At 43.4% G+C, this 19,504-nt stretch overlaps 1 protein-coding gene across 5 annotated transcripts in view; it reads left to right on the forward strand.

Annotated features, from left to right (window-relative positions):
- The first annotated feature begins 14,412 nt into the window (after positions 1-14,412).
- TMEM45A (transmembrane protein 45A) overlaps positions 14,413-19,504 on the forward strand; it is a 118,868-nt gene continuing 113,776 nt past the window's right edge. The window contains exons 1-2 of one of the 5 annotated variants that reach the window (XM_084875518.1): positions 14,413-14,765; positions 15,137-15,296. The gene's annotated coding sequence lies outside the window, so the exon portion shown is untranslated. The remainder of the gene's footprint in view (positions 14,766-15,136; positions 15,297-19,504) is intronic. The other 4 variants (XM_084875516.1, XM_084875517.1, XM_084875519.1 and 1 more) reach the window with 4 other exon arrangements.

Here is a 19,504-nt window from a genome sequence, read left to right on the forward strand (position 1 = left end):
CATAATGATTTGACGTATGTACACATCATGAAATGATTATGCAACCAGGTCAATTAGCACATTGAGGCCATATTCTATCACTATTTTTTTTTCCATAAAGGAAAAGATTCTAGCATTCTCTAATACTCTTCTGATGTAGTCTTTGTCTCAGTCTTGAATCTTCAAATGCCCAACGGCAGCTAGTCTCTGGTTGTAAAGAAGAGTATCTCCCCAAACTGCTTATAACTGATACTATAATTGATTGATTAGGTAAGACACAAACTAACTTTGACATTAACAGTAGAAAGAAGGAAAGGGAGAAGGCAAGAAGAGGAAAACAGAGAAAAGTAAAATAGTGATGATCTTTGACTTGAATTATTTCAGTTTTCATACTGCTAACACCTTCATCCATTTTGTAGCCTTTATACACAGTTTTATACTTGTTAAACACGTAAAAGATAACTGCGAGCTTTCCATGGTGACATTTGTTTGGTATTTGCCACCAGCGCAGGGGAGGATGGGGCCTGACCTGCCACCAAGGCCAGCGCTGTGCTGCAGTTGTGGGAAAGCAGTTGTCTCCGCAGGTTTCCTTCAGGGCTTCTCTGTCTTGTCAACCAAGTTCCTGGGGATGGTCTGCTCATTGGCTCTGGCCCCTATAGAAAGGTCTGGGAGAGGTGGTCCATTCATGGGAATGAGAGCCAACGGAAGGAGTTTCCTCTGCCCAGTGGCTGGCTGGCTGGCTGGCTGGCTGGCTGAGACAGCTGCCTCCTCCTACCCCAGCCAAGGCACCTGTGAAGGTTTTTCTGTTCCCTGGACTCAAGAATGGCAGTACCTGGAAAAATCATGATTAGGAATTTTATAATATATTTTATCAAACTGGGAGGAAGTCTATTTTCACTCTATTTTCAGCGTCATAGTACATGGAGGAAGGGAGACTTTCTGAAAATGAAGTTGCCAGCTTATTACCTTGTTTTTTTTTTTTTTTATATATTTTAAAAATATATTTTTATTGATTTCAGAGGGGAAGGAAGAAGGAGATAGAAACATCAATGATGAGAGAGAATCACCTTTTTAAATTTTTTATTGATTTTTTTTTTTTTACAGAGAAGAAGAGAGAGGGATAGAGTTAGAAACATCAATGAGAGAGAATCATCGATCAGCTGCCTCTTGCACGCCCCCACTGGGGATGTGCCCGTAACCAAGGTACATGCCCTTGACTGGAGTCGAACCCGAGACCTTCCAGTCCGCAGGCCGACGCTCTATCCACTAAGCCAAACCGGTTTCGGCAGAATCACCTTCTTTATATCACAAAATAACACTTCTAATAAAATTGTATTTGAAGATAATTTTCCCCTTAAAATGTAAATTTTTAACTTATAAAATCAAAATCTGACACACTTTGAAATAATGTAGAAGCATGTAAAGTAGGAAGTGGCAGTCCTCTGGAAAAGCCCCTGTCAGAATTATGAACTTTAAATAGAGTTCAGTTATGGTCAAGGCACTCTTGTTTCTCTACTCTAGGGGGCAGAGTTGAGCTGACATTTGGACAGGTAATGCTGGATATAGAGAAGACTGGCCAATGACAAAATCATTACTATTACTTTCAACCAGAAAGGAGAAAAATGCAGCATTTCCTATCCAAGCTCTGAAGTTAGAGTAAATGTATTAGATGTTGGTAATTCTTATGATTTATTAATGTATTTAAAAGTAGACACAGCCAAAACTGGTTTGGCTCAGTGGATAGAGCGTCAGTTTGCAGACTGAAAGGTCCCAGGTTCGATTCTGATCAAGGGCATGTACATTGGTTGCAGGCACATCCCCAGTAAGGAGTGTGCAGAAAGCAGCTGGTTGATGTTTCTCTCTCATCGACATTTCTAGCTCTCTATCCCTCTCCTTTCCTCTTTGTAAAAAATCAATAAAATATATTAAAAAAAAAATAAAAGTAGACACAAAGCTTATTTAATTTAGCATAATACTCACCAGGTCCCTCGCTGCTGTCTCAAAGGGTAAGTAAGAGATCCTTCGTTTTTATAGCTGCTTAGAATTCTATTATGTATATACCAAAGCTTTTTTTTTTTTTTTTTTTTTATCTACTCATCTACTGGCGTCTGATCTTAGCTATTGTAAATAGTGCTGCAATGAACATAAGGGTGCATATATTCTTTCTGATTGATGTTTTGAGATTTTTAGGATATATTCCTAGAAGTGGGATCACTGGGTCAAATGGCAGTTCCATTTTACATTTTTTGAGGAAACTCAATGCTGTTTTCCATAGTGACTGCACCAGCCTGCATTCCCACCAGCAGTGCACAAGGGTTCCCTTTTCTCCACATCCTCACAAGAAGGCCTGGAGGGAGAGTATGGTGTGAAAGGAGTCAAAGGAGGGGGAAAAAAAGCTACATTTGTAATATTTTTAACAATAAAGGTAAATTTTTAAAAAAGTATACACAAAGGACAATGACTGATTGGTTATTTTTGTTACCAGAAAGGGGACTTGGCCCTGAGTGGGTCTGCCTAGGGCTGGCCAGCAGTGTGTGTTCTTGACTTTGTGCAGAAAAGATTTCACAAAATGAGTCCAGGTGGTTGAGAAACCAAGATGGCTGCACAGGTAAACACCTAACTGCAGCCTTCCACAACAATTTCAATAAAATACAACTAAAATACAAAATGGACATTACCCAGAACTACAGGAAAGTCGACTGACTGGAAATTCTAGAACCAGAAGGAAAAAGAAAATCAGAAGGAAAATCAGAGAAGCTGTAAAAGCTTAAGGTACGGAGACACGGTGTGTGCGTGGGGAGAGGACTGAGCTGGAGAGGATGGGGAGGCTGAGTGCCTGGCTGGCGTTCCCTAGCAGGAAGGAGTTAAAAGCTCCGGACTGTGCTAAACCCTGATCTGACAGCACCAAACCCCAGTTCTGGGCGAGACTCTGGGGACCCAGGCTCATACATAGGGAGCCTGGGCTATAAGGAGGAAATTCATGGGAGTGGCGAAAGAAAGTTCTGGAGGCACGAATATTGCGCGCAGAAAACAGACAGTTAACTGTGCCGCTGGATTGCCCTAGCAGGAAGGCGACAAAAGCTCCAGACTGCTCTGAACCCCACTTCCAACCCCACTTCCAACTGAACTGAACCCAGTTCCGGGCTCATTGAGGGAGAGCCTAGACTGCTTGGTAGCGAGCAAAACTCAAGGGCACCTTTCTCTCAGATGTGCTTTCAGCAAGTACTGAAGGACCCTGAGGAATACTAGGACTCAGGAGCCACATAGGACGGGGCTGATGGAACCCAAAGCTGTAGGCTCCACCCTGAAACTCTGCCCCATCCAAGCTGAACACAGAGACTTATAAGGCTACCAACTCAGGGAAGCTGTGAAAATGCCGAGACAAGGAAACAGATCACAAACAAAAGAAATGGAGGACAAAAAGTGACTGGATATAGAGTTCAAATCCATGCTTATAAGGTTTTTCAAGAATTTCCTAGAAAAGGCCGATAAAATAAATGAGACCTATGAGGATATGATAAGGGATCAACTAGAAATAAAAAGGGATCAACTAGAAATAAAGAATACATTGTCAGAAATAAAAAATATTATACAGAGTCCTAAAAACAGAAAGGAAGATTGCAAGAATCAAGTAAAAGATTTGGAACATAAAGAGCCAGAGGACATTCCTCTGCAGAAGCAAGAAAACAAGAGAATCCAGAAAGTTGAAGATAATGTAAGAAACCTCTGGGACAACTTCAAGCGAACCAACATCAGAATTATGGGGATCCCAGAAGAAGAGAGAGAGCAAGATACCAAAAACATACTGAAAGAAATAATGACAGAAAACTTTCCCCACCTGGTGAAAGAAATAGACTTACAAGTCCAGGAAGCGCACATAACCCCAAACAAAAGGAATCCAAAGAGGACCACACCAAGACACATCATAATTAAAATTCCAAGAGCAAAAGACAAAGAGAGAATATTAAAAGCAGCAAGAGAAAAGCAGGTAGTTACCTATAAAGGAGCACCCATACAATTGTCAGCTGATTTCTCAACAGAAACCATGCAGGCAAGACGGGAATGGCAAGAAATATTCAAGGTGATGAATAGCAAGAACCTACAGCCAAAAATACTCTACCCAGCAAAGCTATCACTTAGAATCACAGGCCAGATAAAGAGCTTCACAAATAAAAAAAAGCTAAAGGAGTTCATCACCACCAAACCAGAATTATATGAATTGCTGAAGGGGGTTCTTTAGGAAGAGGAAGAAAATAAATATAAAAATTATAAAAAACAAATACAAGTGAATCTAAAAACCAAGGGAATTAAAAAATCTGATGAACAATATTAACTCGTGAATATAATAGAATCAGAGGTATGGAAGGGGAGTGGACTGACTTCTCGGGGAAAAGGGGAGTGGGGGGTGTGGGAAGAGACTGAACATAAACTGTGCACCTATGGATGAGGACAATGGGGGATGGGGATAGGGCAGAGAGTGGGGTGGGAACCTGGTAGAGGGGAGCAATGTAAGGGGGAACATTTGTAATAATATGGAACATTTGTAAAATGAGGAACATTTGTAAAATGAGGAACATTTGTAATAATATGAACAATAAAGATTTATTAAAAAAAAAAAAAAAGAGTCCAGGTGGTTTTGAGAGTAAGTTTATTAAAGTTTAGGACAGTAAAACAAGAAAGTGCCTAGGTTAGAAAAAAGCAGCTGGAGAGATCCTAGGCAGAGAAATGAGCTGAGACTCGGTTGCTTCATCTCACTGGGAAGTCAGAGAAAAGGGAGAAGTGGGGACAGGATCAGGGGGTAGCCATGGATGAGCTGCTGCTGCCCATTGGTCCCTCTTGCAAGCCTCTTGGGGGTCCTTAGAGTTTAGGAGATGCATGCCTGTAGGGGAGGAAGAGGGGAAGGAAAGGCCCACGTGCTTCTGGGAGGGAGAGCTCACACCAGGACTTCAGTTTTGAAGTTTTTTATTTATTTTTATTTTTTATTTATTTATTTTTTTCCATTTTATTTATTTATTTTTTTTGGCAATATGTTCGACATTTATTGTTTACAGTTTTACACAGTAAGCTTTAAAATGTGGACTCTCTTGATTCTAATTAGTAACCAAGGGAACTTGAGTAAGTCATTGAACCTCTGTGCCATATTTTCCTCATCTGTAAAATGGGCTTAGTAACAGTGCCTTCTTCTTAGGCTTGTGAAGATTTATTTATTTATTTATTTATTTAAAAATAAATCTTTATTGCTCAGATTATTACACTTGTTCCCCCCCCCCCATAGCTCCCTTCCACGAGGTTCCTGCCACACCCTCTGCCCTTACCACCCCACCCCCCCGCCATTGTCCTTATCCATAGATTATACGATTTTAATCCAGTCTCTTTCTGCACCCCCCACCCCTTTCTCCCTGATAATTATCAATCCACTCTCTTTCTTTGCCCCTGATTCTATTATATTCACCAGTTTATTCTGGTCTTCAGATTTTGTTTTGTTTTGTTTTGTTTTGTTGTTGTTGTTGCCAATGCAAAAACTAAACCACATAACATGTTATTTTCGAAACTTGAATGTCAAGAGCAAAACTCTGGCTATTAAATAATAACAACAATGCCAATGCAAAACAACAAAATGAGAAATCAGAATTATGGACATATTACTATTTTTAGTTACTAAATGAGTCTCTTTTGTTGCTGGTATAGATTTACTCAGAGTCCTTGGACTTGCTGCACAAGACTTTGCAGAAGACTGAAAGCTAACAGATGCTAGCATGAAGCAGGAACATGATTAAAGGGGTAGCTTTCACTTCAGTCTTTAATTTCTTCAGATAACTCCATGTTGGCACCTCAGTCCCTTGCGTAGCCTTCAGTTTTCTTCTCCTACTTTGATGTCGTCTGGACAATTCTCAGTCCTTTTGGATGAAGGGACACAGGAGCTTCTCTGAGCTTCTCTACCCCCCACTTCCGAGGTATGTACACTGTGTTCTAGTAAAAAGCCTGCTCAGATTGGCCAGAGTCAGAGAGGCGGTCTATTAAAAAAAGAACTGGTGTTGCCTCGGAAGTGGGGGGTAGTCTTATACAGCGAATATAGGCCTAAACCTATGTTTTAACTGTAAAATTAGGGATCGTCTTATACCCCGGAAAATACAGTAAGCCATTTACTCTTAAAAAATACTTTTATTGATTTCAGAGAGGAAGGGAGAGAGAGATAGAAACATCAATGATGAGAGAGAATCATCAATGGGTTGCCTCCTGCACGCCCCTACTGGGAATCAAGCATGAAAACCAGGCATTTGTCCCGATGGGGAATCAACCATGATCTCCTGGTTTACGGGTGGACACTCAATCAAGTCAGCCAATGCCTGAGGCACAGGCAAGCCTCTGATGGCTGCCCAGCCGCCCAGGGCTGCCTGAGGCTCAGGTAACCAAGGCTGGCCAAGGTTTTCACTGCTGGCAGTGGCAGCAGCAGAGGTGTGATGGGGTGTCGCCTTTCCCTGATCACCGGGTTGCCTCCTGCCCTGGAGGGCTCCCAGACTGCGGGTGGAGGGCCCCCTTTCCAGTGCATGAATTTTCATGCACTGGGCCTCTAATTCAATCATAGAAAAGAATGAAATCTTGCCATTTGTGACAACACGGATAAATCTTGAGGGCATTATCAAAGTGGAATGAGTCAACTAGAAAAAGACAAATACTGTATAATCTCACTTATGTGTGAAATCTAAAAAAAAAAAGAAAAAAAAAAGCTAATAGATACAGAGAACAGATTGGTGGTTGCCAACAGCAGGTGTGTGTGGGAAGGGGAGGGAAAAATGGGTGAAGGGGGTCAAAAGGAACAAACTTACAGTTATAAAATAAATAAGTACTGGGGATATAGTGTACTGCATGGTGACCATCTACACTAATAAAAGAGAAAATACAAATTGACCATCATTCCGCTATGCTACCAGCCAATAGGAGTGAGTATGCAAATTAACCCAACAAAGATGGCGATGCCCATAGTGGCCAGGTGGTGCTGGGGCTGCAGGGGCCAGATCAGAGACACAAACCTGCAGGAAGGCCGGCATCCAGCAGCCCCAAGCCCCACCATGGTGGCGCTGAGGCTTTGGGAAGCCAGATCGGAGACACAAACTTGCAGGTCCAGCACCTAGCAGCCCCAAGGTCCTGGGGCTGTTGGGTAGAGGGTGAGGGGGCAGCAGAGACACAAACCTGCAAGAAACCTGTGGAAAGGGAGATAAACTATCATAATTTTATCTCCCTTTCCACAAGAAGAGAAAACTGCCCCTGGATTTTTCTTTTTAAAAAAATGTATTTTATTGATATTTTACAGGGAGGAGGAAGAAAGAGAGATAGCTAGAAACGTCGATGAGAGAGAAACATTGACCAGCTGCCTCTTGCACACCCCCTACCAGGATGTGCCCGCAACCAAGGTACATGCCCTTGACCGGAATCGAACCTGGGACCTTTCAGTCCACAGACTAACACTCTATCCACTGAGCCAAACCGGTTTCGGCTGCCCCTAGATTATTTAGTGATGTGGCCCACACCTTTCTACAAGCACAGGGTATGTTATGACCACTCCCAGGAAGGTCTGGTCAGAATACCGTCTCCAGGGAATAATGCTACTGTGGCAAATCATCTAAGAGAGGAAACAAGCTTTTGCTGGGTTTATTCGAAAGGTCAGAGACCATGCCACTCCAACATAATGCTTTGTTTATATATTCATGATCTTGAGCTGCAGATGTTTGAAAAACAGCAAATGCATGCAGAGCCTTTCACTGAAGACTCCTGATCTACCTAAATTCAGACCCCCAGAAAGGAGCTTAAATGTCATGGGTCCCCTTGACGGGAGAAGTGTCATCAGGCAGAGAAGACTGACTCCTGTCACAGGACAGGAGAGTAGAAGCTGACATCACACCCAAGCTTTGTTACAAACTATTTCCCTCCATACCCATTCATCTTTCCTAAAAGTCATTTACTCTCCTCTAAGAGGCCTATATCTGCCATCCCCTATCCCTAGGAAGAAGGTATTTTAATCTGCATTCTAAGCCACCTTGGGGAGTTACTCATTTTTCCCTGGGATCTCCCACATATACACGAGGTACACATGTTAATGAACTTTTGTTTTTCTCTTGGTATCTGTCTTTCATTACAAGGGCCTCCACTAAGAACTCAGAAAGGTAGAGGAAAACTATTTTTCCTCCTCCATAATTCTATCTTGGAAAATCAAGTCCCTAGCTGAACAATGAGGTTGGTTCAAGTACCAAGCAATCCCTGCTGATGGGAGGGAAGCTTCTAGGGAGAAATCAATGATATTGGCATCAAAGTGGGATGGAGGGCACATGCAGGGTTGCTGGTGGGAGTTTAAAGTGGTTCAACATTTTTGGAGGATGAGTTGGCAAATTCGATAGAAATGTTCAAGGTACATCCAAGAGTCTTCTAGGAATCACATCTGCTGAGATAAAGCACAAGCACATAAGCCCTGATCAGAACCCAAGATGCTACTGCGGGCATCCTATCCCTTCCATGATAGGAAAACCTGGGAACAATCTGCATTTTTAGGACAAGTTGGCATCTATACTAATAAAAGGATAATATGCTAATTAGACTGAACATCTTCCAGATGACCTTCTGGATGCCCTTCCTGAAGGACAAAGCCATGTTGGCTGGGCCAAGGCAGAGGAGACTAGAGACAATCAGGCAGGCTAGGGAGAGCAGTTATGGGGAACAGGCCAGCAGGGGAGAGAAGTTAGGGCAAACAGGCTGTCAGGGGAGAGGAGTTAGGGGGATCAGGCCAGCAGGGGAGAGCAGTTAAGGGGATCAGGCTGGCAGGCAGGTGAGTGGTTAGGAGCCAGAGGTCCTGAGGGGTCCCAGATTAGAGAGAGTGCAGACCTAGCTGAGGGGACCCCCTTCCCATGTACGAATTTCATGCACCAGGCCTCTAGTAATTAATAATGCTATACTGCATGTTTGATAGTTGCTAAGGGAATAGATCTTAAAAGTTCTCATCACAGGAAAAAAGTTTATTTAACCCATATATGGTGATGGAAGACTTACTGTGGTAATCATTTCACAATATATACAAATATTGAATCATTATGCTGAACACCTGAAACAAATATAATGTTATGAGCCAAATATAATGTTATATGTCAATTATAGGTTACATGTCAAGTATATCTCAATGAAAAAATAAGCAAACAAACCAAAAACAATAGTGAATGGAAAAGCCTTTTTCTCTTACCCAGCCCTTTTAGTCCCAGCTCATGTGTGCTTGTGTGCCCAGCAGCTCTTGAGTGGCTTAAACCAGAGGTAGCCACACCTCTTCCTGGTTCGGAGTCTCTCCCTTGATGACTAATTGCCAGCATCCAGTTGTTCATTCAACAAAGATGTTTGACTGCCTGCGCTGTGCTGGGGACACAGCAGTGAGCAAGGCTGATGAGAGCTCCTGTTGTCCAGGGACTCAGATTCCAGGGAGGAAAGAGATAGCAAACAAAAACTACACATCACTGGCTCAGAGATAACTCGTTAAAAAACAACAACACTGTGTCACTGTCTAGCTTGAAGACCTTGGCAGGTTTCCTATCATTTACAGAATTAAGTCAAAACCTTTCAGCATGACATCAAACACCCATCTAACTGGTTCTCAAACTGTAAAGCAGACATTGTTCCATACTCTTCAAACCTCCTCCCTGTGTTCTCCCTCCTTAGTCTTCTGTGCACAACACATCTTTCTTCAGAGCTCATGTTTTCCTTGCTATTGTGTAAATTGCCTTCAAGTGTTTTGGTGGAGGGCTAGTACAAACAAATGAAAATTTTATAATAACCATTGCGTCTATTTGTTTAGATTTTCCATTTGGGAAGGGCACTGGTTAGCTAATAATTAAGGGGTAATGATTAATATACTGGTCATGAACCATTTTAACATGATTAAGGAGCCAACCAAGTACTTTCCCAGGAATCTCTTTTCTAATCTCTGAAGTCCATCTTCCACCTGTGATTAGTTCATGTGTTTAAAGATTGCTCACTGTGTTCTTATACACAAGTGTCTTTACTTCTCACCCCTCAATTTGCCAACATAGGAAGATAATGACAAGTCACCATTTCCGGGAAGTGCAGGAGCCAATAGAAAACACACACACACACACACACACACACACAAACAACAACAACAAAAAAACACGGTAAGGAGGGGGAATGAGAGAAACAGAGCACAGGATTTTGAAGATCATCTGATAAAAGGTACTAGGGATGTGGTGTGCATATGGCGATGATAGTTACCACTCATGTGTGATATACATTAAAAACTATTAAGAGAGCAAATCCTGAGTTCTTACAAGGGAAAAAACTTATTTTCTCTATTTTTTTAAAAATTTCTTTTTATTGTATCTATCTGAGATGATGGATGTTAACTAAACTTATTGTGGGAATCACTTCACAACATATGTAAGTGAAGCCTTTATGCTGTACACCTGAAACCTATACAATGATGCATGGCAATTATCTACATACTAGAGGCCCGGTGTATGAAAATTCATGCACTGGAGTGGGGTGTGTGTGTGTGTCCCTGAGACCGTCTGCTCCCTCTCACAGTATGGTAGCCTTTGGGGCGGGAGGCGACCCGGCGACCGGGGGAAGGTGATGCCCCCATCACACCTTTGCTGCTGCCACTGCCTTCAGTACAAGCCTTGGCTGGCCCTGGTTACCTGAGCCTTGGGCAGCTCTGGGCAGCTGGGGGCTGAGGGGACTGGGGGACTCTGGAGGTAGGCATTTGGAGCAGCTGGGCCTACCTCTAGGTGGGCCTAGCCTTGCTGCACACCTGCCTCCCTGGCAGGGCTGAGGGGACTGGGAACTGCCATCTTGTGACTGTGGGTGCCGCCATATTTGAGGGCATGGAAGTCAGTTAGCATATTCCCTCCTTATTGGCTGTGGGCACCACCATCTTTGAGGGTGAGAGCCAATTTGCATATTCCATTTTTATTGGCTGTGGGTGCCGCCATCTTTGTGATGGCATGAGGGTAAATTAGCATATTCCCTCTTTATTAGATAGGATATAAAAGCCTAAGCAACTGTTTGACTATTCAACCGGTATCTATGACATGCCCTGAGCACCATGGGGCAGACACTTAAGACACAAGCATGGAAACATGGAACAGACTGATGAACTGCAGAAAGAAGGCGGGGTGAGGGTGGAAAGAGATTAACCAAAGATCTTGTGGGCATACTAGGGACCTGGTGCACAGATTCATGCAATGGTGGGGTCCCTAGACCTTGCCTGTGGGCATCAGGCCAAAACCGGCAGTCTGAGATCCCCTGAGGGTTCCTGGAGTGCAAGAGGGTGAAAGCCAGGCTGAGGGACCCCACCAGTGCACGGATCCATGCACCAGGCCTCTAGTATCTCAATAAAACTGAAGGAATAAAAGATCATTTGATCCAAGACTGTCTCATCCCAATTCCTACTTGAGGCAGGAACTCGCTCTGCAGTGAGTCTGCCAAATGTGTTCCAGGCTTTGCTTGATGACTGCCAGGGCTAGAAGACAGTCTCTTTCACTGTGCTGAAGCTCTCATAGTTGATGCTGTTGTTATCCTGCTCTCCTTCTCCTCCTACCACACACACACACACACACACACACACACACACACACACACAAAAGGCCCTTTCTCATCCTGAGCTATAATCTCCCTTTTGTAAGGGCTCCATCCACTTGAAATGTGGATTTTTCTTTGCAGGAGTACCTAACAGCATAGCTTCCTCTCCTGAATGATGTCACTGCATTCTAAAGGATAGCATTCACGCCTTTCTCTACCTTTCTGGTCCCTGTGGGAACCTCGGCGGAATGCTCTGTGCCATCCACCATTGCCCACCGAACCCGAGTTCCACAGCCCATCACCTTGAATGCCTTCACTTGAACCTTTCTAGTTTGTCAACTTTTTGTTTAAAATATGGCATCCATAGTAATAAAAAAGTAAGTGAAAACAAGAGGCCATTTGTTTTTATTTTTATTGATTTCAGAGAGAATGGGAGAGGGAGAGAGAGAGATAGAAACATCAATGATGGGAGAAACAGGGTGCAGCATCCTCCTGCCTGCCCCCTACTGGGGAACATGCCCACAACCCGGACATGTGCCCTGACCGGGAGTCTAAGGGTGACCTCCTGGTTCATAGGTCGACCCTCAACCACTGAGCCATGCTGCCTGGGGGAGGCTATTTAAAACTCAAATTTGCAAATGTTTTAAAATTTTTCTCAGAGTTTGGAAAGGTTAAGCTGTGATGTTAAAGTACAACTTTTGTCAAATGCTTGTTCTTCATTGATTAATATGTATGATTTTTCTTCTGTAGGCTGTTAATATCATGGTTTATATTGATTGATTTTTGAATACCGAACAAGCCTTGCAACTCTGGGAAAAAACACACACTTGGTCACAGTGTCTAATAATTTTTATGTATTGCTGAATTCCATTTGCTAATATTTTGTTAAGGATTTAGTGCCATATTCAGGAGGGGTATTGGCATGTATTCTTTCTCTATGATGTGCTTGTTTGTATATCAGAGTAACACTGGCTTTACAAAGTGAATTGTAAGTATTTTATCTTCATTTTTTAAAAACATACATTTTATTGATTTTTTACAGAGAGGAAGAGAGAGGGATAGAGAGTTAGAAACATCGATGAGAGAGATGCATCGATTAGCTGCCTCTTGCACACCCCTACTGGGGATGTGCCCGCAACCAAGGTACATGCCCTTGTCCAGAATCGAACCTGGGACCTTTCAGTCCTCAGGCCGATGCTCTATCCACTGAGCTAAACCTGTTTCAGCATATTCTCTCTTCTTTTATTTTCTGGAAGAGATTATATAGAATTGGTATTAATTCTTCTTTGAACATTTGGTAAGGTCCTGAATTTTTGGAGAGCTTGTAGAGATGTGATAACATTGCAATCAGGGTGATCCAGACTGAAGTGTCTGACTTGCCCACTGTGGCAAACATACACTAAGGTAGCCCCCCTTAGGATCTCTACTGCCTGGCTTTTAGGAAGTGCAGGAGTTAAGAGTAAATTTGAGGGGGTAAGGGTAGCTGCTAGCTGACATCCAGAAAGAATCTGGGGTCTCGGCCCTACAGCAGCAAAGAAGTGAATCAAGACAGCAACCTGAGAGAGCTTGGAAGCAGATTCTTCCCCAATCAAGCCTCCAGATGAGAATGCAGCCTGGACAACATCTTGGTTGGAGCCTTGTGAGACCCTGAGCAGAGCCAGTTAAGCCATGCCTGGACTCCCGACCCTCAGAAACTGTGCAATAATAAATTTGTGGTGATCTGTTACACAGATAGCCATAGGTGACAAATATACTAACCAAGAGGACATCATCTATGTGGTGACAGCTTTGGGCATAAGGTAGAGGCAACTCACAATAAATTCTGACCCACCCACTCCTAGCAAATGGCATGTAAGTTTATGCATCCATGATACAGTGCTGCAAACATCTATAAGTAATATGCTGAGATAGGCTTCTCTGCATCTTGGTAGCCTTTATCTGAAAATGAAGATAATTCTAATAGTTACTTATAAGGTGGTTGTTAAGAATTAAATATGATAATGTGGGTCAAGCTGGCACCTTTTAATGTGTGTGCTCCAATAAGTGTGGCTCTTGCCATCTCATATTCCAATGAGGTCACATTTCTGTCAACATCTTTAAATTACAATGGCAATGGATTTGAAAATCTCAACCTCTCCCAATCTCCACCAATCAACCAACCAACCAACCAACCAACCAACAGGTTAACCCTTCCATGATTTCCCCAGGATCAAAGCATTGTTAGGGGATAGTGCTGTCTAATTTCTCAAAGCACCAAGCATCATTTCTTATTTCCACCACCCAACAACAGAAACACCACACCGACCCTGGCCTTCTCTCCACAGATAACCACCGCCTCCTGGTTAATAAGGCCTTCAAAGGATTCATTAGGGCTTCTCCGCCAACAAAAAGAACACTGCCCTCAAGGGACAGGCTCTTGGACTTTATAATGTGCTCCCTGTAGGAAGTGGAGAGAATGAAGTTCTGACCTGCCCTGAATCCCTTTGGGGAGTGTGGGCATCCGGGAGCCAGCTCCCAGTCCCATAGACTTGGAAATGCAGGGGACTTCAGCGAGCCCGAGGCGCGCCTTAGTTTCATCCCAAGAATAGATGGAAATCACCCCGATTAAACCAGCCTGTCTGAGAGAATGGGCATACCCGGGGCCTGCGTGCGGGGAGCCACGCCTCGGCCCCGGGCCCCTCTCGGGCTCGCTCGCCGCCGCCGAGTGCCACATCAGCGCCCGCGCAGCACTTCCAGGTTCCTTAGGAGGTTGGAGGGAGCTGGCCCGGCGGGCGGGGGCGGGCCCAGGCCTGCGGGAATGGCGGGCCGACCGGCCAATGGGCGACAGGCGAGGAGCCGCGGCTGCCAATGAGCTGGCGGCGGCAGAGATTCGTGCGGGGCGAGGGAACCAGATGAGGCACATCTGGACAGCTGCGCGGGGGAGCGGTGCAGCCCCGCGGCGGGGGCCCAGCGGCAGCTGAGCACGTCTCCCACGTCCTCTCCTTCTGGCCGCTTACTTATTCATTTTCCCAAAGAAGCAATCAAGGACCCAAGTGTAAAACTTTCCCCTCCCATCCTATGCGAGACGGGGCCAGATCCTATCCAACACGTAGGCTAATTTTCATGGGGCTCTGCTACCCAAAGAACAGAAAGAGCAGCAACAAAAGCCTAGCCGCTGTCTGATTTACACCGGCAAACTGGAAAAAATAAAGGGTTGAGTAAACAGACCGAGTTGGGTAAGTTTTGGATGCCCCGCTGGGTATCTTATTTTCTCCCGCTGTGGTCTCTACGCTGAGTCTTTTCTGCTGTCCTCACCAGGCTCCTCTTCATCAGGGAAAGGAAAAAAAAAAAAAAAATAATAAAAAAAATATATATATATCTCGCTGCTACAAACTGCACAACTGCACAGAGCCCTGGCTTCCCTTTCTTCTAACTTTGCTAAGATTTTTTTTTTAAAATTTATTTTAACTTTTTGGTCATCTGTATGCTATTTTTACATTTTCCTGGGAACAGACATTAAGTTGGTATCCTGTTGTAAATCTCCCCTAACTTCAAAAGTGGAGCCTACTGATACGTTTATTTTTCTACTTTCTTTCTGTGAAAACAGTCTATACATCTGTAAAGCTGAAATCTTTATACATCCTCCTCTCTCTGACGGTCTTGATAGAAGATTGAGAAAATTATCTGGCTTGTTCAGAATTAACAAAACTTTTGCTTCATTAATGGGATGTTCAATATTAGATTATTTTAAAACCTCAACTATACAGGTAATTTGCTATTTCATTTACATTTGGATGTAATTGTAACTGGAATGTATCTTTTCTATATTCTCCTATCCATAGTGGGAGGTCCGAATTCCTTTGTGATTGTAAAACAAAACAAAACAAAACAAAACAAAAAACTTAAACATATGACAGACAACTGTGTTTATCAGTAACCTTATGCTATATTTGTATATTAGTCCTTTAATTCTATCAAAATTATATGCAGAATGATCATTAGATGTGTATGCTTGCAGACTGTTTTGGTATATATTTCAGGATGGAAATGATGGCAAATATGGAGCTAGGTAAGTGGTCTGAGGCCCATTCCATTAGAAACATCTATGAATCTCTCTGTTTAAACAATGTTTTGGATTTGAGACCGTGTTATATATTATTTATTATCATGGCAGATCTGACCAGAATTGATCTTTCATTTCTGGCTTAAAAAACAAGGGTGGGAATTTGGTGTCATAATTGCAAGTTGCAGAGCATGTTTTTGATTCAAAAGGGCGATGCATACACTGGGTGGAACAGTTGAAGTGGTTTCCAGAGATGCAGGTTGGAAGGAACAGCGCTGCAGAGAAACAATATAAAGCGACAGCTGGCTTGGTTCAATTCACAGCCCCACTGTTTGACTTTGGGCAAGTTAGCCAGCCCCTCTGAACCTTAGTTTCTGCCTCTGCAATGAGGAGATAGTAGCACCCACCTCATGGGGTTGTCTTGAGGACTGAGTTAAGATATGTTAAATACTTAGAACCATTCTGGAATGTAGTAAGTCTTTGCTTTGTAGTCACTCTTTATTGCCTTCCTCCCCAGATCCCCCTGCTACACACCAGCTTTCCCAGCCCCATTCTGACCTCTGTGCTACCGTGTTTTCCCAAAAATAAGACATCCTCCGAAAATAAGACCTAGCGCAACTTTGGGAGAAAAAAATTAATATAAGACACTGTCTCATTTTCGGGGAAACAGCGTAGCAACTAGTAGTGCTGACCACTTGTTAGCAATGCACTGTAGGAGACTGTAAAGGAGAATCTTGGAAGGGAAGTGGGATAGAATTTATCCGTGTTTTAGAAAGATCTAGAAAGGTCTGTGGGTGCAGAGGATGGAAAGGTGACTTCTTATTATAGGATGGCTTCTTGGAAAGGTTGGCATTTCTGGGGGAAAATTTTGCCCAACGGTTTTAATGGAGCGGAAAGGGTCATAGAACAAGAGCAGGGGCAGGCATTTTTGGAGGAAATGGAAGCCTGGGCACAGCACGGAGGCTGGAAGGTGTGGCTCTATGGGGAGGCTGAGTTGAAATGCAGGACAATCTGAGGGGTTAGTGATCCGGAAGGTTGGGAAGGTGGGAGAGGCGGAGGATGGCATGGAGAGCCTGATGGGGAAGGAGAGGCGTAGGAGGTAGATTGGTGGGGGATGACAAGCTGCACTGGTAAAAGTGGAAGTATTTCTAGAATGATCCATCTCTGGAGTCTGGTCTCTCCCTTTTGCCCAGCATACCCTCCGTATCTGCTCTGTTGCTTCTGTGACCTGCCATCAGGGCCTGCAGGCAATGGGGTAGGATGGACCAGTGAGTCTGGACCCCACTTTTTGGACTCCCTCTGTAGTGGCTGTCTTGGAGCTCTGCTGAAGTGGCCTTGCCTTCTGGGCTATTCCAAGGGTGATTTCTCAAAACGGGGAACGCTCTAAAGTAGGGGTGTCGAACTCAATCAGAGAAGGGGCCAAAATCTAAAATCCAGCCTAAATTGCGGGCCGAATGGTTTACTGAACAGTCATAAACTGATAATGTCATAAACTGACAGCGGAGTGCAGTGATGACAGCGTGGTGCGGGCCACATTGCAAGGCCTGGCGGGCTGGATTTGGCCCGCGGGCCTTGTGTTTGACACATGTGCTCTAAAGGCTTTGACACACACACTGTGTGCAGAATAGCTCTTTCTCCTCCCACTGACAGGATTGTCTATTCATATGTTAATACATATCCTTTTATAAGGTATAATTATTGAAGTAGATAAGGCTTGTAATATGCACCTAAGTAGAGAGTCAGTTTGGAGATCTCTTGCCTTCTCTTCCTCCAGGGCTTATGTCAGGGTGAAACCGAGTCTGGCCCTGGTGCTGCTGCTGACCCCCTGTGTGACCTCAGGCATGACATTGAACCATGATGGTCCTCTCTGTGCCAATATCCGTAATATGACCTCTAAGGTTCCTTCTCCCTTGGATGATTTTTCATTCTCCTCAACCATCCCGGGGACAGTCTGTTGCTTGCGGATGGCTATTTGATGCATCTATGGCTATCATTTTCTGACCACTAATACATGGCAGATATTACTCTGAATACCTTACATATCTCAGCTTATGTAAGCCTCTCAACAGCCCTGTGATGGTTGGCATTTATTAGCTGAGAAGACAGAGGCACAAGCTAAGAAACTTGCCCAAAGTCACCCAGTGAACAAATGGCAAATGCAGACTCAGACAGTGTAACACCACAGCACAAGCCTTAAAAAAAACAAAAAAAACTTTATTGTTGAAAGTATTACAAAGGTCCTCCTTTCCCCCCCATTTACCTCTTCTGACCCTCTCCATCCTCCCCTCGATACCCGCCCCCAGGATCTCATCACCCCATTGCCTGTGGCCATGGGTCATGCATATATGCTTACAAGTTTATTGGTTGATCTCTTCCCACCCACCCTCCCCTGCCTTCCCTTTGAGGTTCAACTGTCTGTGCATGCTTCTATGTCTCTGGGTCTATTTTTGATCATCAGTTTATTTGGTTCATTAGATTCCACACATGAGTGAGATCATGTGGTACTTACCTTTCTCTGACTGGCTTATTTTGCTCAGCATAATACTCTCCATGCAGTTGCAAATGCATGGAGTATTTTCTTTCTTTTTAAATTCTTTTTTAATTCTTTTTTTTTTTTTTTTTTTGCCATGTAGTATTCATTGTGTAGATGTACCACACTATTTTCGTCTCCTCATCTGCTGATGGGCACTAAGGCTGTTTCCAAATCTTAGCTACTATAAATTGTATGGTATGAATATAGGTGTGCATCTATCCTTTCTGATGAGTATTTCAGGCACAGCCCGAGCCTTAACCACTAGTCTATATGCTTTAGGTTTAATACAGCGAGGTGGCTCTTCTTTGTGGTGGTGGTAGTCAAGAAGTCCATGGAAGAAGGGTGATTGGAGGAGCAGGGAACATTTGGAGAATCAAGTTGGTGAAATTTCCCTGGAGGGACCAGAACACCATCATGAGTCTTGCTTGTGGGATGTGCTGCACATGGGGACAGGAGACGTTTTATTTGTTTATTAGTCGGAGCTCATTGTTTGTTACTCCGTTTTTCCAAATTGTTTATACAGAACTACCGTAGTCCTGGACTTACATTGAATAGATGTCAGTTGGATGATTATCTTCTTTGAAAAACCAAAACAGTGCATAAAAGTCAAAAGTAATGGTTTCCCCTTTATTTATTTGCTTTCTTCTTACTCTCTCCAGGGGTAACCTTTGTTGACCGTTTCAAGTCCTTCTCTAAGTGTCTACTCACAGGCAAAGATCTAAACATAAATATAAATTTAAAATATATTTTAAATTTATATGGGACTACAGTATTTTTATTTTTTAAAAATAGGGAAACCATGAAATGTTCCAAAGCTTATGGAAAATGGGGCAATTCCAGGTACATATTCTGTCCCAATTTCTTGGGCATTCTGGCTTCTTGTCTGATTTTTGGAGATGCTGTAGTTTTGGAATAAGAACTTCACGATGAAAGTCAATATAGGGCAATTTTAGGTGTCCTCTTATTAATCATAACCGGTTTGGATTTCACATCATTTTGGGTTGAAAAATATTGTAATTTGATTTTTACCTCATTCCCTTAATGTAGTCACTCTTAGTGTAACACACTGACTGAACACACAGACTGGAGTCAGACTGGGAGGGCTCCAATCCCAGGTCTGCTTCTTACTGGTGCACCTGGAGCAAGGCGCTTTTTCTAGGGGTTTTCTTTCTTTCTTTCTTTCTTTCTTTCTTTCTTTCTTTCTTTCTTTCTTTCTTCTTTCTTTTTTTAAAAAAATATATTTTATTGATTTTTTACAGAGAGGAAAAAGAGAGGGGTAGAGAGTTAGAAACATTGATGAGAGAGAAACATTGATCAGCTGCCTCCTGCACCCCCCCCACTGGGGATGTGCCCGCAACCAAGGCATGTGACCTTGACCA

Source organism: Pipistrellus hanaki (assembly GCF_964339955.1).
Source record: "Pipistrellus hanaki genome assembly, chromosome: 2".
Lineage (NCBI taxonomy): Eukaryota > Metazoa > Chordata > Mammalia > Chiroptera > Vespertilionidae > Pipistrellus > Pipistrellus hanaki.